The 22,580-nt window shown below is 39.8% G+C and overlaps 1 long non-coding RNA gene across 1 annotated transcript in view; it reads right to left on the bottom strand.

The window, feature by feature from the left end:
- Nucleotides 1-22,580, bottom strand: part of LOC146757928 (uncharacterized) — a 118,853-nt gene that overhangs the window by 22,233 nt on the left and 74,040 nt on the right. The gene's annotated exons all lie outside the window — the stretch shown is intronic.

The following is a 22,580-nucleotide window of genomic DNA, read 5'->3' as shown; positions in this document are numbered from 1 at the left end:
TCAAAGGGCGTCTCCAGAGAATACTTGAGCTGATGAGTCACATTGTTTTATCAAGGAAAGAAAGTGCTTCAGAGGGAGAGGAGGTTGGAAAAAAGCCCACCACAAAACACCTTACAGCCAATAGAAAGGCGTAGCAAATGCAGTAAGATCTTTGCCGGATTTGGAAAACCCAGCAGGAGTCAGTATTAATATCAAGACAACTGATGAGGTACTGAAAAATCTGAGCATCTGAATTTAGAGGTTGTAGAATAGCCTATGTATAGTGACACACCAAGAAGATGAACCACGGGTATCCCAAAGGCAATTAAAAAAAACCAAAAGCATTGAAGAGAAAAACAATCATGAGCTATAAGGAAAGGGTCATGATGCCATTCAGCCCTCCTGAAGTGCTCTTCCAAGTCTATCGTGCAGACTCCCACTTGTAAACCTTCAGCATGCGTCACTGAGACACAGCCTGTGGAGCATGGCACACTGTGATGCAGCACAGTCAGCACAAGAAGCTATCAGACACACACAAAGTAATGGTGACTGTGGTTATTCATGGGCCAATTGTAATTTTCTCAGAGAATAATAATAATATTGTAGGAGCAACAGAGCGGCTGTATCAGTTCATCAGTCAGTGTCTTGCCCCTGCAATGGGTAATATCCCTATGAGGACAGGCTGAGGGAGTTGGGTTTGTTCAGCTTGGAGAAGAGAAGGTTGCGGGGTGACCTCATTGCAGCCTTTCAGTACCTGAAGGGAACTTACTCCCAGGAAGGGAGTAAACTCTTCGAAAGGGCTGATAATAGCAGGACACGGGGAAATGGTTTTAAGTTGAAGGAGGGAAGATTTAGGTTGGATGTTAGGGGAAAGTTCTTTACTAGAAGAGTGGTTAGGTCCTGGAACAGGCTGCCCAGTGAGGTTGTGGATGCCCCGTCCTTGGAGGTGTTCAAGGCCAGGTTGGACGGGGCCCTGGGCAACCTGATCTAGTAAAGGTGTATGTTTGGTGGCCCTGCTAGGCAGGGGGGTTGGAACTACATGATCCTTGAGGTCCCTTCCAACCCGGGTAATTCTGTGATTCTGTGATTCTGTGATTCTGTAATATCAAACACCTAGAGAAGACAATAAAAGCAATCTGCAAGCTTAGAAGCTGTGAGATGCTTAGTTATTCCTCCCTACTTCAGGAACCCTCTGTATTGGCAATGCATGAACTGTTAGTCCTGTTTGAAGGTCACTTCCTGACTCTCTGCTGTGATGTACAAAACAGGGCTATTAATGACCATTCCACATGACGTCTTAAGGTACCCTGATCCTACTCCCACAGTTGTCTTCTGCTCACTGTAACAAAAGTTCTATTAGTCAAGTCTTTTCTCTAGGGAGAAAAGATGACAACACAGAGAAAGCGATGGCATCTTCACATATCTTTGTATGGATGGGGGGAAGCAGAATCTGTGTCTGAAAGGTGAGACAGGAAGAAGCAGCCAAGATGTCAGAAGTGTTTTGTCTCCCTGGGCAGAGAGACCACTAATCTCCAGAGTGTTTTGGAAAAGAGACCAAAGACTGAATCAAGAAGTCATTGAAAAGGTTTTCAACAATAATAGTTATTCTTATAGCAGTTTTTAATGTGTGATTTCTTTCTTTGCTTCTTCTGCTGTTCCTGTGCTGTAAATTTTTAATCTCATCTTCTCACTCTCCTCAGAGCCACAACTGTGGTCTATGACAAAAAGAGTCAATTCTCATGGAATAAGAGTCAGTACAATTTCACAGCAGGAGCAAGGAAAGAGACAGAAAGGCCTGGTTAACACATTTGCTTATTCAGTGCACTTTGATTTGCTAATTGGCAAGCATGGCGGAAAGAAGGAAAGCCAACAATACAGGCCACAGCCTTGGCTACTGTAAATCACTGTAACTCATTTCCAATTGAGGGAACCACACCAATTTACATCAATTAAGATTCTGCTCGCTTCATACTCCATTAGAAAAGCTACTTGCTTGCTATTTGATTCAGTCTAAGTAGCAATTATCCTGTGGTTGGTGAGCTGAACTTTAGAGTTATGGGTCAAGTTACATGAGCAGACACATTCTAAGTTATGCATCACACAATATCCTTTGAGCAGAGCTGCAAAGTTATCACTAACAGTGCATTAAAATAATCTCCTTTCTTTTTAGTTATACTGTACTGACTACACACACATATTTTCCCTCTCATGAAGCAATTCTGCTTTCCTGCAAGATGACCTATTTGGGAAACTAGTCACCTAAACAGCACCAGCTCTGGTTTGGCCAGAAAGAAACACAAATCATTTCTTAAGGAGAAAAATTATGTACATTTCCAGATAGCTAAAAAAAACAGAGAGAGAGAGAGAGAGAGAGAGAGGGCACTGGTCACAGCTGATAATATCTGTGTATTAATAAGGAAATTTTACTCCTGTTGGCACTCAGAGCTGAGGTAGCTGGCTCTAAACAACCCCAGTTCCTTCCAAACAGAGCATTTGCTATGTTGGACAAAATAAGACCAACACCAGTGCTATTTTCCCATAACTGCTCAGAACTTCATGCAGTAGCTCTGAACACCCACTGTACAACCAAGCCATCTGGACATGTGTTTCAAAACTGTCACTACACAGAACATTCAAGCTGGTTTTGTTATTCTAAACCTATCTAGAGTACATCCAAACAAATCAACTTTATGCAAGAAAAGAAGCTGTGCTGCATATCAGGAACACTCTTGTTTACTGGTAAATCCCACACAAGGACCAATGCAGGAATGACTTTTAGAAGGATAAAAACATTAATCTTTCTCTGTGCTCCTGCCAATAAAGTGAGGTATAAATTACATATTGACATACTTACTAAACAGAATGACTGCTTGAGATGTTACAACTTAGATAGAAGCTGCTTTACGAACTCAAAATAGTTTGTACTTATTAGGTGACAAAATATGTTTTCGTACTAATTATTCCAGTAAAAATTCTCCTATGCTGTCACTCAGTGAAAAATTATGAAGGTCAGAGGCTTGAACTTTGCTTTAAAATGGCTATGCCTAGAAAAAGAGAACATTGAAAGAATTACAAACTGCATGTGATAAACCACATAATTCCAATCATTTTAATCTTCTTTTAAGGAAGAAAAAAATACAGGGCCACATTTTGACATTGATGGAACTATGCTTATGATGCCATGGCAGAATGTAATTTATGGTTGCATTTTTTATCCTTTCATTCCCACTGTGCTTGTTTATTCACAAAGAAACATGGACTATCTTAGCTAAAAATGCAGCTGAGACACTTTTTTTTGGAGGCAGCAAACATTTTCTTATATCCAACCAGAAAATTATTCCTGAATGAGCTCCACGAAGCCAAAAGTCCAGCCAGCACTCAAGACATAACTCATCAGGAAAGCACTTCTGTTGTTCGGATATGGCTATAAATTGAAACATGGGGAACTGTTTCTGATTGTAAAGGAAGAATAATTACGAGAATAATTAAGGACTGCATCATATTGCCCACGGTTGTTATAGAGTCTCTGTCCTTGGAGGCTTTTTTGGTCCTTTCTGAATTAAATTTGGAGCAACCTGATCTGAAGTCAGTGTTGATCCCAATGTGAGGGGGAGGCCAGGCACGAGACCTTGTGTGGTCCCTTCCCACCACAATAATTCTCTGATGCTATCAGGCATGAGCAATCATTGCTATTTATATTTGTGTTTAAAAACAAAACCAGAGAAAATGGGCAACTCCTCCACTGAGAATTTTACAGCATCTTCACACAGTTCTTAAAATCTGACTTCAATAGATTTGACATTTTACCTAGATGAAAGCAAAGGCAATGCAGCCATCGTATGGTGAACCATTTAGATGTTAGGGCTTCTTTTTTTCTTCTTCCTTTGTTTTTATTTTTTTCCTCCATAGGTTCTTGCTTTGAGGAAGGAAAAGTAACATCTGCTCTTTTGGCTTCAATTAAGGGTTTAAGTCTTCCCAGTCTAAAGGAGCGCTTCATAAACAATCACTTGATGTTCCCACAAAAGTTTGTGTAATCAGAAGATGGTTGCAAAAGCAGCAGCACAGAGGCTGCCATGCAGTAGCAGAAAACCTTCAGCAGCACATTGTTGATCTCTTCATTCTTGCCTTTTAGATAATGAGGGGTCTGAGGATACCCAGTATTATAAACCAGCTCTAGAACAACTTTGATTTTTTTTTCTAAAAGCAGATCTTAAATTTCAGACACCCTCATGAGAACATGAGAATTAACACGCTCCAGTCAGCAGTTAGCTGGGCAAGAAAAGGGAAATGAAGACTGGTTGGCATTCATATCTCATTCTCCAAGCCTCCCAGGACTATTTGGGTTATTCAGGTGACTGGTGACAGTAAAGCTATGTAAAATCCCTTCTCTCCTCTCCTGTGACACATATTGTGGTACCTGATTGTGCACAGGGGCAAGAAGCTTCTTTACATCCCTCATCCCCCCACCTCCTGCTACATGCCCGGTAAAGCCGCCCCAGGCCATGGCTTGTCTTTTTGTGCTGCATCTGCTGACTCAGAAATGAGGCAGTGGGATTTGAAGCGCTGGAGGCAGTTCCAGCAAACTTACACATTTCCTTCAAATAATGGATACAGAAAATTACACAAATGTTTCCTATATGCCCAGTTCTGAAAATGGGGCTTCAAACAAAATGGAGTTAGTACTGTTGTGTCAGAACAGTTGTCTTTTCTCATCTCTAGATACAGGCAGAATGAACTGTTTTTTTTCAGTGTGCTTTAGGAAGTCAGAGGTGCAGTACAGAAGGAAAATTGGTCTCTGGAACTTTGGAGGCTTTGCTTTCACTTGGGAGGCAAGGCTGCATCTTGTCAGTGAGCCACTCAGGGGGAAAATACTCCAAAGTTTCTTTAGCAAAGTTTCATAGGTTTTAGTGAAACTGAAACATATCATAATGATTATTTAATAGCTGGAGGCTCCTGACAGGATGCTGTTCTTTTTTCCTGTGCTATTAAACACTTCAGATCTCAGTATGTCTAGCGGGGAGTTTCCAGGGAACCCAGAGCCTTCAGCTCAGGACAGGCTGCCAGGGACTGGTCATCCAGACTGGGGACTTCAGATAAAGACTGATTCCAATGGGACCAAGATACCAGCTTGCATGCCTGAGAATTAAGTACCTAGAAGCCATTTTAAAATCAGGGTTATTGACCTTAAGCAAAATAAAGCCATTTGTATACAAAACAGATTCTGTTTCGTCTGAAAAATTCATGTAAAGCAGTCATACTTGGAATTTTCTTCCGCACTGAAAAGAGAATGACCTTTTCTACTAGTCCTAGTCAGTGAATGCCATGATTTCTAATCAATCTGGTACACAGTTGGTTTGACCAGCTGTTTTGGGTGGGAAATTAAAATGCTGTCATTCTTTGCATCCAAGCTGACGTGCACAAAAACTTAAAGGATGAGGGAGTAATCAATCCTGAAAATGCCTTGTGTGGGCTTTGGGGAAGTGAGAGCAATTACACTCTCTAATCTCTCCCTGAAGCCCTTAGCAGCATGTGGCCAGATATTAAATGAGTAATTCAGGAAGGGAGAATATAAAGTAACCAGTACACAGATGCTAACTTTTCCAAGTCAAAATTCTTCTTTTAAAGTTCCTTATTTCTCAGCATGTAATACCAGCTACCTCCAAAAATCCAGCAGCCTCCTAAGGCCTTGTTTTGCCTTATATTGAAATCCCCCCAAAAAGCTTTTGGTTTCCTTTGATGCCTGCCTCTGAGACCCACAAGTGCCACTGCTGGTCCCCTGCTGAGCCGGCTGGCCCATATTTGGTCTTGCTGCCCAGGCTAGTTTGGGAGATATTGAGACCCATGGGACACCCCATGTACTGACACTGCCCTGCACCTGAGACATGGCTTGATATCTTCACTTACATTTCTAACCCAGATCCAGGGCACAAGTATGCCAGTCCGAATTAACTTTCCCAGCAGTACTGACCTCAGTGTTTACATTTTAGAACAAAACTGTAAATCTCTTTTATTTTCTCCTGGGAGGCCGAACAAAAAAGCATCTGTGATTATTGCACACATATGTTAAAAGGCGGTCACTGCCATTCACACAGGGCCAGCAGACCATGTGCTTTCCCATGCACGCTGCTACAAGCACTTTCTCCCACAGCCCACACCTATTAAGGCTCAGAAAAAGTCAAAACATGATCAATAAGTTTCCAGTATTTTCATAAAACCGTGTAGATTTTCAAATAGCTTGTGGAAAACATTAATTGCAAATATTTTACAGTAACAGAAATGAGAAAGTAATAAATCCAAGCACTGAACAGAAATGTGTATTTCCCAAGGGACCCGTGCAGCAGTTTTACGTAGTGGCGTGCAATTTACATAGTTGATGAAACGAAGCAGTTATATATCAGGAAAATGAGGAGGTACAGTTTCATTGTTTGCTAATGCAAAGCCAAGTGATGCTTCAGCAAAAGCCTGTGTGTTTGTGCGGAAAAAGCTTTCAGAAAGAAGGTATATATCAAATCCTCAAGTATTTTTTGCCTAGAGCTGATAATGGCTGCATTTATGACTATTACTGTCAAGAAAGCTGCTTTCAAACAAAAATCACCCGAATCTCTGAGGAGAAGGAACTGAACTGATTCCAGATGAAAGGGGCTGTTTGAAGCAACAAGGTACAGCCGGCATCTGTGCTGGTAGACTGACACCCTGATGGGGTATAAGTCTGCACAGACAAATGAACATTGAATGGAGATTTATTTCTCTCAGGTGCTTCCAAAATGAAAAGCTGAACATCATTTTCCATACATTGTATGTGTCAGAGCTATTAGTGACCTCCAGCTGTAGTTACGTAGGGAGGGCCAAACACCTTATGCTGCAGCTGGATCTCCGCCATTGCACACAACCTGTTCTTTCTTATCTGCTCCCCAGGAAAACTACAAAATACACTCACTTTTCTTTCTTTTTTTTTTCTCTCCATAGCACTCTTTGCTAAGGGCTAGACAACCTTAATAAATATTTGACACAAATACAGCTAGGAAAAACGACTGTGCTTCAATAGAAGAACACATGAAGGGCTGAGAGGATGGATGAAGAAGTGTGCAAATAAACGACTAGGTCATCTCTAGATACAGGACCCTGCTGCTCTTTGCACAGGTCCTCCAACCCCCAGCACTCACAGGATGAGCAGAAAGAACTGCTTGATGCTCTTTTCCTGCAAGTACCCCCTGCAGGAAGCAGCCCTGGCTCACACCTCAGGAACCCCCCCCCACACCCCATCTCCATCCATAAATAACATTGCTCTTCTGCTCTTCTGGAAGGAGCTTAACAAGGCAGGCATAGGCCACTGTAATTAAAACCCCTGTGATTAGAAAAAGAGGAAGAAAAAGAAAAAATCAATGCACAAGTGAAACCCCTGGGAGAGGTCGATGTCCTGAAAGAGAAACATGACATAACTAAGCTTTCTAGTAGCTTACATGGCTTCTGAAGGAGAAACATAAAAACTTACTGGCTTTGTGATCTTAAAACCTACAGTGTTGTTGAAAAGCTCCATTTTACTCTGCCTCTTTGGTGCCCAGCTGTGTTAGAGGTGTCCGTGTCATTAAGAAAAGATGCAAACACATCTGGAACAGACTTGCTTTTTCTTTAGACTAACCAGATGCTCTTACTGTCTCATAAAACAGCCTGGAAATTTAAGAATTGAAGCTTTTTTATCAGGATGACAATGCATGATTTTTCCAGATGTGCTTCGATATCCTCATATGAACTCTACCTACTCATTGGTAGGAAATTATCTGTCAGCGTTCAGGTTAGTTTATGTACTGACTATTGCCAAGAGTCAAGCTAGGTGCAGCTCAGTAATCTGCTTACAGAAGTAGTAATTGTAATATTCATAATTAGATACTTGTTACAACTGTGTCATTGTCCCACCCAAGAGTTCAATTGTAAGTCACAGGCAACACATCCACTATATTTGTAAAGGAACAGCCCCTTTCCCAAATAGTTATTGAAATAACTGGCATTGATAGCTTGGAATAAAGGCTGCCTTGTTTGTTCAGCATGGAAAGACAAAATTCATTTCCTATTTTGTCTTTACCAGGTTTTTTGTTTTCTTTCATATGAAGCAAATAACAATCAACAACCCAGTGACATTATATATTCTCCTGCTTTCATTCTGCCTCCAGTGTCAGATGCCCCTGAAGGCTCTGTGATTTTAGCATATAAATAGTCCTTAAAACAAACAAGTCTGTGAATTGAAAGATGTATGATTCAGAGAAAAAGCTGACTAGGAAACAAGTGGTAGACTAAACTGATTCTATGCAAAATTATAACAGCTTCCCCATGACTCCAGCAAAGAGGAAATGCTATGCATGAAAAACAAGTTACAAAAAGATGGAAAAACATTTCATCATGTGGCTGACAACAACATATATCATCCCTAAACAGTGATAATACGGATGGAGACACCAGCCCGTATGAGTCAGAAAAGTTTTATCTGAATACGCCTAAAATAGGAGAAACACAATAAAATAAAAACACGGAACTTAAGACATGGAGCAAAATCCAAAATCCAAAATCCAAACATTGAGGATATTTAAACTTCTGGACTGAGTCCAGCTTCGTATTTACAACATTAATCTTTGCAGGATGAAAGAAGGCTAAGAAGATATTCTGACATTTTGGGACACAAAAAATAAAGCAAGAGATGTGACCAGTTCAAAGAAAAGCTTGAAAACCTTAATCCAAGTGGGCAGCCAGATGAGAGGATGATATGGAATAGTGTTTAAATGAAAATCATATCATATTTCTTAAGAGAACTGCAGACATGATCCTATCCGTGACCCATGGATAATAATTAAGAGTGAACTATAATCCTAAAATGGAAAAAACATTGCAAATGAAAAACAAAAATTTTCTGGTTTACAGATTTTAGGCATAAGAACAATTCTAGTTCATGCAGCCTCCCTGAAGGTTCTAAATTGCTTAGCAGTCAAAGAAAGCATCACAAATCCCAGTGAACTTTCCCCAGAGCAAACTTCTTGGAATGTTCTCAGACTGAATTATTGCATTCTGACATGAAAAAGAAAAGGAGACCTGGTTATTGTTTCCAGTGATATTTAGCTTTGTTGGTAGCTGTGCCAGATCAGATTGCAGTGGTTGCATGCAATACACAGGAGCAATGCATCGCAGAGCCATCAATGCAGATGCTGCTGTATTAGGATATAAGCTGTATGGGGGCTGTGTCAGTGCAGCCAGACAAATTAGGTTATACTGAAGTAACAGTGAATATTTCATTATTACTATCACCTGTAGCAAACAGAAGACATCCTACACACCTGTAAAGAAAACACATAATAAAAACCAGGTGGGCTGCATCAAATATACTGAAGAAATATTACTTCCAAATTGTGATGAGTATCTTGTCAGGGTATATGTCTGATTTGCTATATTTAATGGGCTATGACTGCACCTTTATAATGAGGAATCATCAAATGCGAAGGGCATTTGATGATTCCTCATTATATTGAATGGCAGGGATATTTTATATTTTTCAACTTTATCTTTGATATCATTGGTATTCTTCCATCTCATTGAAATGCAAAACCTATACATCAGACACACAGAGGAAATGAAAAGATTTATGGCTTATTCATCTACTCTCATGGAAAGTATCATAGCTCAGGCACCTGCAAGCAGTAGATCTGAGTTGTGTTCCTTTTCCTGCCAGTTTCCATCTGACCACCCAAAGATTACTGAAACATTTAGACTACCAAGTGGTAGGCCTTCATGAAACACAGTGTGAGCAGCTTCCCATGCCAGCTTTGCAGCTAAGAATCTTCTCTCTCAAACAATGTTATTGTGCTCTTTGTTTCTGCAGTAATTTCCAAGGAAATAAATAGGAGGCAGTATTTTTGGAGCACAGTACGCAAGCCTGAATGACACAACCATCATTATAGCTGTTCATGACCATAATTCTAGCTGTGCATATTCTGAAAGATGCCTTGGATCTTTCATGACACTCCAGCATGAGCAGAGGCTTTGACTGCTCTTGCTTGAGTAGGAAATGAAAGTCTAAGAATGACATGGCAACTGTCACAAACTCTGGGTCAAACAGCATGTTTATAACCAGCTATCTTGCCTTGCTCCCAACCATAGCCAAAAATCCTAGGAGGGAATTAGTCCCATGACCGCTGGGAATGCAATCCATTCAGAGCTTTGGGCAGTTCCAGATTAATAATTTGTTCAAAGAATTATCAGGTTAGTTCTCAGTCACATAAACAGCCTTTGTCCTTTGACTGATCATGTCTATTGCCTTTCTTCATACCACATCAACTTGCAATGGCCGCAAATAGAAGAAGAAAAAACATGCTCTCTCCCTCCATACCCCTATATCATAAGGTAGCTGCATGAGACCTGTTTTGTTTGGAAGGGGCTGAGCTTTGTACCCTGAGCCAGCTGCCGTCAGCCCTGCCAGTTCTGCTCAATGTTAACATCTTTGTAGGGCTGCAACACCTCCGGTCACAGTACAGGAGTAGAAAGTCTGCACAGAACAGTTAGGAAGTTATTAAATCACTTGAAATCACTTGAAGTTATTTGCATGAATGAAACCATCTGCAGGAGAATCATACTCACAAACCACTGACTTATCTGCAGATGATTGTATTCAGCCCCACACTTCCAATAAGCCCTTGTTGGATGACAATTGAAACAGACCTTTAAAGCTCAATAAATACTAACCATCCAGTGCCAAACATTTAGGATTCTTCTGGGATCAGTGACAGCTTAAGGCATGATAGTGAAGCTGTCTATAAACTGATCTCTTCTAGGACTGCAGATCTTCATTAAGTTGGACAGTTATCATCATTTGACCTTAATTACCTGCTCTTTCTTCCTCCTCTTTTTTTTTCCTTTGGCCCAGTGTCTAGGCAGATGTTTTTTATGACTACAGGCTGATGACATCATGGGCTGTCCACAGAGCAGCTAAACTACAGCAGAGTTTCTGCTTTGTTCACAGACACTGCTCTGTTTCCAGTTGAAACATGTGGGATGTTGATCTTGAGGTGCAAAAAGCAATGGAAAGACAAGAACTTCCGACACAGTTTGAAAAGGACCCAAGGAAAATGGTTGGTTTGTTTGTTTTGTTGTTGTTGTTTGTTTTTTTTTACATTTAAAATATTTACTTAACAGCTCATTTTCTAACGCTACTTTCCTCAATAAAGTAACTATTTCTGCCCATACTTAAGAAGTTTTTGACTTCTGCCTGCTCACAGCACTACCCCATTTCTCCTCTGCCTTTTCTTAGTGGAAAGAGATTGTTAAATCAGGTGATGTTATAAAATCTTCACAGTCCCTCATCTCTCTGCCTATCCCACTAGGAGCCCTGTTCAGCAAAAAAGTGAAACTGCAGTTCTTATACATAGGTATGAAAATATCATGGACAACTTTGAAAAGATCATTCACTGCAGTGCCTGCCCTTTAGGAATGAGGTTAACTGATTGGATTATTCAGTTTCTTAATTACTTAATAATTAATATAATAGCCAGATAATTTGCTATACACAGGTGTGGCTCAAGATCCTCTTAAACAATTATCATCACACTGAAACAATCCATTGAGAGAAGGCTAGAGGCTACAGTATGAGCCTTAATCTCTAATTAGAGACATCGTTTCTTTCAGTAAAAGGCTCCTTAACTGATCAGAAAGCCACTTTTAATTCCTCCATTGCCATCTACAAAGATAATACACTGGCACTTCCCCGCCTCAGAGCAGTGCTGGAAGTATCCAAACATTAAATATTAGAGATTCACTCTAAGTGTATTCAAGTGAATACCTTCCACTTTATATTCCAATCAGTTATAAATATGCCAATGGCTATAAATTATAAAGTTATAAGGTTATAAATTCTCTCTGCAGAAGGAATTAGGCATTTTCTTTAGTCAGTTATGTAGATTTAGCTTATATTCCTTTTATTTTCCTAGAAGACCACATAGTAAAGAAAAAGACACTTTGCATGGTCTGGGACTGCATAGTATGTAAAAACAGAGCAATTGCCTAAGAGTGCTACTAGAATTTTTCATTTCCTTTCTTTAAAACAAGAACATATTAAATACTATTTCTTACTCTATAAAAACCTCTTTATGTACTTCCAATAAAAATGACTATTTTCTTTCACGGAAACAGAATAAAATAAAACTCAACAATTTAATTTTCATGTGAGTTGTGAGATTAAATCAACTGTCCTAAAAATTAGTTGAGAAAGAGTGGTTCAAAACTATAAGTGATAGTGTAGAGAAAAAGAAATCTCAGCCACGATGGCATTTTCCCACTCCATAAAAGCAGGCTGAAAGTCCCTGCTTCCTGCAGGCAGGTTGCAGTCACGCTGTCAGCATGAAGACTCAGACAGCAGTGCTCCTTTACCTCAAGCCAGGATCCTGGTCAAAATCACGTAGCAAAGCAAACATCTGCAAGAGTCCCCACAGTTGCCATCCTAGGGAACAGAGAACAAGATGATCACAAGCAGTTCCACTGCCTGCTTTTATAAAGGTCACCTGGTTTTGAGCACAATGACAGAGGATATGGAAAGACTGATCAGGTACATGTCTTTTTGCAACTCGCTTTGCAGGATGGGAAACAGGATGCCTATTTCATTACTGAACTCCCCCTTCTTTCCCATTGCATGTTCTTTGCAATGCCATCCCAATACCTTTCTGCTTCCCTTGCTGGGTGTGGGATGGCTGCTGGTTCTACTTTATGCTGAAACTCTTTGCTACCTTTGCATATGGAAGCCTCTTAAAAACCAGGGCTCCACTCTAACACTGAATCCTAAGTCCAAGGCCAGTGAGGTCAACAGAGACAAAACCAGCCAGCCCAAGAGAAAACCCCATTACAGTGCTGCTTAATGTCATCCACAAGTAGCTCAGGTATCCTAGGGTGCAAATGTTCTTCAATAACATCAAGTACAGAATCAGAGCCAGAGTGAGATGTCACATGTGAAGATTTAACAGTCAAAAATGAATATAGTGGGGGCAGGAGAAGGCTTTTCTCACTAAACCCTAATTAAATGAGCAGCCTGGTGAGGTAAAGGCACACACTCATATTATGACAGCTCAGGAACCTCCTTGCTCTTGAAAATAATTTGTGCTACAATCCATGCTACCTCTATGCTTGAATAGATATAATAAATCTTCTTGACAACAGCGTCGAACATATTTACATGCTGTACAAGGAAAGAATAAAATACACTTCTGTAAATTTTTTCAAGCTTTTAGTTCCTATCATATCATTTACAGAAAAGGAAGAAACAATGCCAAGTGGCCGCATGGAGAGATTCTGCTATAATCAGGTGTTTTAGCACAATCTGTTCTATTCCAGTGGAGAATATTTTCTAAAAGAAAATAGCCTAAGAAAAGAATCATATTTATTTCCAAATTTGCTTAACTTAACACAAAAGAGAAACGTTGCAGTAAATGGGTTTTTTCAAAGTTTGTAGCAGAAGGAACTATTTTAGGAAAGGCAAATTAAAAGTCAACATCACAGACTTTGCTCTATCATGTGGAAATGAGACTTGGCTCAGAGCTGTGACATCTGATAGAAACTTCAGCAAGGTTTGAACCAGGCATGGGATCCATGGAGGGAACTCTCTTGCTCTTTTGCCTTGACACTCCATCATTTTTGCCTATTCAAATCATTTACCATCACCCTCATTTCTTAAATTTAGATTGTCTCTTGGCTTTATGTTCATTGCTGAACCAAATAAAAAACAAGTCACCATTTATTTGCATTAAATAAAGAGGAGAAAATTCAGGAACTATGTGAATTTTAATTGCAGATGGGGGACTGGAAATTTTCACTCAGCACTTCCTTTGTTGAAAACCAAAAATAATGTCAAAAAAAAGTTAAACAAAAGTGTGTTTGTACTGAAGAAACCAATTCTACTTGTAAGCCTTGTTTTGAATTGTTGGGGATTTGGCACTCATGTTTTTCTCCTACAACAATAAGACATCCCAGGCACAAGCCAGAAATCCTTAGGGGTGCTCAGGAGATGAGCAGGGTGTCTTTGTGTAAGTCAGTTACATTTCTTATTTGCCCATCCAGGGGTCATACCACAACAGAATACTGAGAGCTCACAAGTTCACACTTGCAAAATGTTGTCAATGCAAAGAGTGCTGATGTTCTTGCAATAATTACCTTCCATAAAGTAAACAACTCATCCTCATAACCCATCAGGATTTCACAGGATGAAAGAGGAGTCAGTAAGACAAAAGAACGACAATGAAATAATTAAGTAACACAAATATGAGTGAAATAATTAACACACATATGAAGCTATGAGGCCAGTATGAAATGTAAGGGAGCAGTGCCCAGTGTCCCTGCACACAGTACATCCCAGTGTAGCCCAGTGAGGTTCTTCTCCTTCTCTCAGTCCAAGCTTTGGTCTTCCCTGAGATACTTCAATTCCCCTGAAGCGTTACTTTTCTCTGCAGTTGCTCCTGAGGATTCGTGCTTCTGCCTTTCTTCTCTGAACATACAGTGCAATTGTTTTTCTATAGTGTTCACCAGCAAATGGCCTGATAGGTCTTCAGTGAGAGAGAAGAATGAAGAAATTGCTGCTTTGATTTTGGACCTCTAAACTTTCTGTTTCCTTTTTTGAAGACATTCTATTCTTTCAAATTCTTCCTTCAGAAGGTTTCATTAGTAATCCTATTGAAGTCCACACTTCTCACACTGTGCAAAATGTAATGCTCTTCTACTAACATTTCCTGAAACCCCTTCCAGAATTTCTTTACAACAGTGCTATGGGTGTAACTTCATTCTATTTTGCTTCCAAAATAAATTGCTTTCTCTGCCTTGTTTGTTCCTTTTCTGTTCCCTACATGTGGTTCTAATTGGGCAATCATACATTCATCAGCCAGGGATAAAAGGGGACAGCAATCACTGCAGGTTGCTGCTCTCAGCACTGAAGAACAAAAGAAGAAATACCATCCTGTTGTACTCCATAGTGTATGCCCAGAAAAAATATCACCCTGAAGGTTGGTAGCATTGCATTTGGTGCAAATAAGATCATCTGAACGCAAGATGCCTTGCTGTTGTCCTTAGCTAAGGAGCAGATTTGCTTGGAAGTTCATTGAGTCATAATTTGATCAGGACTGAAAGTCAGTCGCTTGGAAGTGAGCATGGCCAGTATTCAGGCAGCATGTACTTGGATTTAATAGCACATACTAAACAATTCAGGTCTGAGAAGATAGCAGCATTGCTCAAATCAGAGAATATGAGCAACATTACTACTTCAAGAGGAATAAGAGAAAAAAACTTGCAGTTACTGAAACCTCAACCTGATGGGCGCTCCTTATCCACTACTGCTCTCAGTTTAGAAGCTGTACATCAGCCATCAGATGAACTCTGTTCTTTCAAGAAAACAGAAGTCCCCACAGTGCTTTTTTCCCCTTCCACAGAGTAGAGCCAAAAAAGCTAGTTCCCATCCAGATCTGCAAGTTGTCTTAATTAATAACAGTGTTGATGTGTGAAAAACTGTGTTCTGTGGTTTTATCACACATTTTGGCAGTGTGTTTCTCCTGCTGATATTCTCTGCAGTGAAGGCAAGGCCTCTGCATGGGTGATATCTGCAGGACGAAAGCAGTGATGATATCCAGTAAAAGTACAAGCATGTCAAGCCAGCACATACAACTTGATGTCATTAATTCAACATCATCCATTTAAAGAGGCAAATATTCTTTTATAGATAGTCTTCTGAGTGCTAGAAAGTACTTACATTATAATAAAAGTCTTTCAAAACATATAATTTCTTTCCACATCCAGTGAAGCTGAAGCAAAACAGAGTAAGTGAGAGATCAGGGAAGAAGAGATTTGAATTCACTTTAGGTTTAGCAGCTGGAATGCAGCAGAATGAAACCATGCTACGGCAAAGAGTCAGCTATGAAGATGTTAAAAATTTCTGAGTTGATTCCATGCAGATTTTGCAGACTGCAAATCCTGTGATATCAAACATTACTACTTTCGACCATTCCAGCACAGCTAGTCTAGGCCTTTCAACTTCCATGGTACCCCATGATTTGAAAATCAACTACTCACTTTCTCTCTCCCTTTCATCTAGAAATCTTCAAGCACCTTCTGAACTGCCAGGGTAGAATAAGCAGCGTCTAACCTCTGGGAAGACTGTTGATTCAATAGGTCTACCCAATATTTTCAACAAAAAATAAAGCTTGCATGACCTCTGGCAAAGAAAAGCATGTTTGTGTTAGTCTCATGACGAAAGATGTCCATGATAAGTGGTAGCTTGTGGTGAGGGATCTGGACACAGCCTTCACATCACTTCTCACTATTAATCTGTGTGTCTAATGAAGAGGCATTTACTGGCCAGCCAAATATTTGATGAATAAGCTGGCTGAGTGCAGTGCTAATGTGTGACCTGGCTTTGGTTTTGTATCCTCCCTTGTGAAAGGCCACACACAATTATCACTGCTTGTAAAATGCCACAGAAAGCTTACAGTTGTAGGAGCAAGGAGTTTGCTTTAGGCAGCCACATCTCAGGTCACCAGCTTTGTAAGTGCAAGCTCTGATCTATGTGTCTCCTGGAAAATGTTATAGTTTTACTCCCTCACTGACAAGGAATAGAGAAATAGGGGTAAAACGATAAATCAGAAGGAATCTGTACTCAGTCACCTTCAGAAACTCTACGTTACTATGCAAGAAGCAAAGAAAAGCCCCTCTCCATGAGCCAAAGATGTCCTTCCAAAGTAGGGAAGGATTAAGGATATTTCATGTTGTTCCTCTTTGTTTTAGGGAGCAATGGACAATTCAGCCTTAGTTGTGTAACACCCAAATCCATGAATACTGTGATGCTTTGCAGACATGTAGATTATTGACCCAATTTCTTTGTTAAATACTAAAAGAAATTTTCTGTTTCTGAAGAAACCTGTGTCTTCTCTGAAGGCTTCTTCTATCAGCTCAGAGATGTTTCCCAGAGTGTGAGTTACAACAGAACTCAAAGTGAAATTTTCAACCGTGTCAAAGACAATACAAATCACTTCTCCACAAAGCCTTGGGGATCAGCACTGACAGAAAAAAACATCTGTCTTCATTAGTAGTAAGGTAAGTGTAGATAGGGCATGAGGCGAACGCAGCACAGACAGCTGTGAATTTCTCCCTTCTTTTAGTTTGTCATCCTTCATCAGAAAAATGAGATTTCAACAAATTGATTGTAATCTACAGTCAATGAGGCCCAAGTGGCCAGCTGGTCTGTGGAGACACTATAGTTGTAAGACCTCTTGTAAGGGAAGGGAGTCAAGGTAGTGGTGCGCTGCTCCTGAGAAGTGTAATTTCCAGCCATCCTGTGATTTTTTGGCAGTTCTGATACATCTGTCTGTGAAATCAGGTTTGAAGTGATCAGAAATTTTGCTGTCAGCTTCATGCAGTGATTCATTCAGAAACTGTTGTCTTTGGCTTGTCTACACAGCATTAGAAGATTTGTCCCCTTGCCCACAAGTTTGTCAAGAACGAATTTTCATCCAGCTATCTTTCTTCCCAAGCCTTATGTTTCAGGGTTCAGACATCTTTCTGAGCCTTCTCCAGGCAACAGAGCACAATAAAGATGACCGCAGTCCAAGGGCGTCATCCCTCTAGTGTAAGACGCTTTGGCTCTGTGAGGTACAAAACTGAAGTTTTCTCCTCTAAATTTCTTTTTTATTAATTCAATCACAATGGGGAAAAAAAGACAAAAGAAAAGACAAAAAAAAAAAACCCACAAAAAAACGGAATTTGCAAACTGATTAAATTTGAAGTTTTTGGCCTTGAAACTGTCATTACAGAAAAAGTCCTGGCAGCACCTCAGCCCTCTTCCTCATCTCTCTGACTATTTTATCTTTGAGCCAGGACTCAGGGCTTCTACTCTCCTCCATCAGTCCTCAACATTTTGCCTCCATTTCTCTTGTGTTTATATTGTTCACATTTGTTATGCACTAGTATGTATTTCCATGCTGATCAAGCAGGTTCGACTTTGTTTCTTCCTTGTGGCAAGCAATGACTGGGGAAAGATTTTATAGTATATTAATTTTTATGCAGCGATGTGAGAAATACTTGAAGATAAAATATGTCTTTTAAACCAACATAATAAGGTGAGCCTGACATGCCCAGGTGCACTATACATGGCCTATTTCAGAGCAATCTGTTATCTCCAGTTCAGTAAATCAAAGGAGATTTTTGTCCCTGCAGCAGTCAGCAGAAAGCAACTTGTTGTTGCAAAGCATCACCTCTCATCTTGCAGAGCCAGAGAACATGGCTTTACTCTCTGTTACCAAATAGTTTTGAGGACTCATCTTCTTCTTCTGCCAGCCCTGCCACTGATGGGGATGGGGACATTGCCAAGGAAGGAGAAAGTATGATAAGAAAGCTGGGACAAATTAAAGCCTAAATCATCAGAGATCATCTTTCAACAGTCTTACACTCCACTCAACATAGTGATGTATTTTAATTCTTTCTCCTTGAGGTTTGGTACTCTTTTCATTCACTTCCTCAAGCAGCGCTTTCACCTGACCAAAAATATCAATATACAGTATTCATCCATTATTCCAGCCTGGTTCCTTTGCACAGAGAACTTCTGCTTCAGTGAGACGGTACCCACAGGAGCTGCATGTTCTTGATGCTGACTAGCAATACGAGCTGCATGTGGAATAGGGCCATCTTCCTTCTGATTCTGGCAACTGGGAGCTCATCAGCCTTCAACATCATGGGAGAGGATCTCCTTCATGGGAGATGATCTTAGGTAGGTCCCAAAGGGTAGCTGAAGGAGGCATAAGAAAGGTTCTCTTTTTTAAAGCCAGCAACTTGGACAGGAGGACATTTCCTTACTGCCAATTACTTTACGTTCTTCTGGGATTCGTTCTACAGTTCACATTATTATATATAGCACATTTCTCTTATTTATACAGCATGTTTTTATTTATTTATAGAACTGTACTTTGCGGTATGGCCCAATAAATATTTGTGGCAGTGAGTTCCCAGAGTTAATAGCAAATTGAGCAACAAGCATTTATTTTTATATTTCCATTTTAAATTAAGGTTTAATTCCATTGACTGTTCTGTGGCTGTCTGACTGTTCTTGAGTTTTTGTTGTGCTTACTGAGAAAATACATGCTTTTATGGTTTTGAATTCCTTCTCTCAATGAAATTTGTTCCCTTCATACAGCTGTTTTAAAGCTCAGACAAGAATAAGAAGAGAGATGAACTGCGATTAAATGCCAGGGAACAGACATCTGTCAGATGGGCTGGATTCTTTCAGGATACAGTTTCTTAAGGTAAATAAATAGATAAATAAGAGTTGGGCTTAGCTCAATTTTTTATTTTATTTTATTTTTTCACTAAATAAGGGTAAAAAAATATTAGAACAAGTCATATTCTAGAGGTGGAAACCATATTGCTTGTATTAACAATTAGAGTTAGGCTTCCAAACTAAGCTAACTGACTTTTTTAATTTGAAAAGAGAATTGTCCATCCATCCACCCATGATTAAAACAATACCAGGAGATGACCCTTGTTTTTAGTTTTCTTTTTTGTCATATGGAGGATGTACACAGATGCTGTACTACAAAGATCTTTTTTTGCACTGGAATTATCAAGTAGGAGTATGTGCAGCATGCCTGTTTTATGATGCTTCATCATATAAGAAAATGCAGAGCCTGGCAACACTCATTGGTAGAAAAGTGCTGCAAAAGCTGAAATAGAAAGTGCTATTGAAATGCAACATTACTTAGGAGGACATCTACATAACCCTTTGATTCTATTGGTCAGTAAACCTTACCTTGCCACACAGCCAGAGTAACACATCTTTGCTTTTCTTCACTCTTGTTTCCAGTTTAACAGTAACATGCCCTACAGTGGTGACTACGCTCCTCATTGTCTGAGCTTGGAATTATTTTCTCTAGAATAACATTCCTGGAAGATCCTTCCATGGGAACTGAATTTTGAAAGTAGTTATAAAGCTTTGGTCAGTTCTTGTCTCTTAATACTAACAAATGCAAAAGCGGATTCAGAAGAACATCATCACATTCCTTTACTCAGTAGTAAAAGCTAATACAAAGCAATGAGAACAGGAATTGGGTTCCCAACCTGAACTTTACACCATTTTTAACTGCAGGAGTTTCTTGAAAAATTCCTGTTTCTGCACATTTAAAGGCACTTCTGTCTGCAATATTTGCTCCTTCTTTTCTCTTTGAAACCTTATTCTGTACAGTAAAGTGCTTTTTCAATTCTATGAATCCTCAGTGCTCCACTCCTGTAACGTAGATAAAGGTGCCTTATTGTTAATGTTTCTGTTTCTTATTGTGGACAGTGCGTGGTTCACCCCTGGCACAATGAGGACACCGTTACTAGATCTGTCTTCCCAAAATGGAAGGGAAATGCCAGATTTTACTGTGTGAAACTTTCCACTGCTTTTTAGATTAATGCCTGGAAATGCTCAGTTGTTGGCTTCACCTCCTTAAACTTTATCAAGGTATTCTTATTTGTCCAATTGCTTTTGTCAGTGAGGTACGTGTGGAGTTTGGAGCTTCTTAAACTGCACTTGGCAGCCTGCAGAGCTTTGTGATATGGTGAGAATTACAGATGGGCTGAAAAGTCAAATTGAAGGAGTCTGCATACAGCTGAGAAAATGTCATTTTCCTACTTCCTGCAGGGGGGGAAAAATTCCAGCACACAAAGAAAATTAATTATGTTGAAACAATAAGCAGGTAGAGGATGGAGAGACACAATATACCAGATGCTAAATTTTCCCTTGTTGTTACTTCTTATGTAGTGCAGCCATTCAAAAAGGTGCATGCAAAATTCTTCAGTGTCCTAAAAATGGTATATTTTGCATATTTCAATTCCAGGTGGGGCCATTTCACTTTTTGCCTTGAAATGTGCTTATGAACTTGCCTGCAGGTTAAAAAAAAGTTGTTATGCTTTGAGAGAAGTGCTTCTATCAATGTGCAGGCCTTAAGGTGAGCTGCCACATCACACACACACACACACAAAAATAAACCTAAATGTTAAAGATCTTTTGAGTTCATCAAGCCCTGTCCACTGGCTCCCATTGCTTCCATTACAAAAACATAAGAGTCCTCCTTTGGTAGAAGGGGATGAAATGGGACATTTTAATTCCATTCTGAGGAAGTAAAAAGTGCTGTTAAATATTACCAAGACTCTGAAGTTTTGGAACATGGGGACAGGCTCAATTATAATTTGGTTAATGTCTTGCATCTCTTTCCTTTTCACTCATGTATCCTCACTGTCTGATCACAGAGCCAGGAATCAGAATTTCCTGAGTTCTATCCCTGGTTCTGTAACAGTATGCAATGCATAAACCATACAGCTTACTTAACCTCTTTGTGGTCATATCTTCTGAAGACAAATGTGAGGAGCAAATGTCTGTCCACAGGATGCTGTGAGGACTAATTCATTAATGCCTGCAAGGTTCTTGGATAGTACAATGCAGTCTTTAGGTAAGACCATTACATTACAAATGAATTTCTATAGTCATTACTAGTGCCTTTCAAAAGCATCACAAGAACTGTAATGTCCAGAAACACCTGGTTCTCTGTACTGCCTATAGAATAAGGGCAAGTTAACACACAAAAAAAGAGGCAGCAGAACCTTTCCATACTTGGTTCTGGTTGTGACACATCAATGCCAGGTGATGTTCACCTCATCTTTTATTTCATCTTGTTCTTTTAGCCCACCTTGAACAGATAGAAATATAAGAATCTTAATAATTTAAATAAAAAATTGAAGACTATTCCCCTAGGGTGAATTGGTTACGCTGTTCTGTTTTCTCTGACCCTGCCACCTTTAAAAACTGCCCAAACTGGCTGAAGACCTCATCAATCCTTTTGTTTTTCCCTCTGCCCTTCTAATGAACATTAGTATGCCTTCCAGCAAAAATACCATGCATGAGCTGTATCATACCAATGGGTTTGCAGAACTATTTGCCCAAAAGACCAACCTGCCAAGATGCAATGTCAAACTGTGTACATTTCCATAGTCCAACTGAACCCAGCTATTTTCTGTTTGTCAGCACAGAAAACAAGCAATGGCATTGCCATGGAACTGATGCTGGCATATAAACTTGGCTTTGACCTCTGCAGAACGTGAGCACTGGAGAGTAGTGTGAATGGTGCCAGCTGACTGCGGTGCTCCAGTTCCCTCTCTTGGTCACATTGCACAAACTGACTTTTGCATTCAGTTGGGATACGCAGATATCCTAATGTAGAATCAGACCCACTGACTGCATCTAATTGGAAGGTGGAAGAACTACCAGGAATACAACATTGTATGTGATATTATATAGAACTGCTTCAATCTAATATTGTCTAATTGAAGGCAGATCCTTGATGACTCAGAATTTGCACTTAAAAAGAAAAAGTTTGTTCCAACCAGAAAGAAAAACTCAGTAACACTTTTGCTATTAACAACAGTGGAAATCAATCTGAGACTTTCGATGTGCAATGAAGAAACAATATTATTACTAGTGTATTTTAAAAATGATTGCAGCAATCATGTCCCTCCTAGTCATGGAATCCTGGTCAGCATTACAACTACAAAAATGTAACAAAGTAGTACACTCA

Source organism: Coturnix japonica, chromosome 18 (assembly GCF_054131305.1).
Source record: "Coturnix japonica strain WE chromosome 18, WE-NBRP24, whole genome shotgun sequence".
NCBI lineage: Eukaryota > Metazoa > Chordata > Aves > Galliformes > Phasianidae > Coturnix > Coturnix japonica.
The sequence above is the reverse complement of the archived record's forward strand: the minus strand, read 5'-3'. Positions and strand labels throughout refer to the sequence as shown.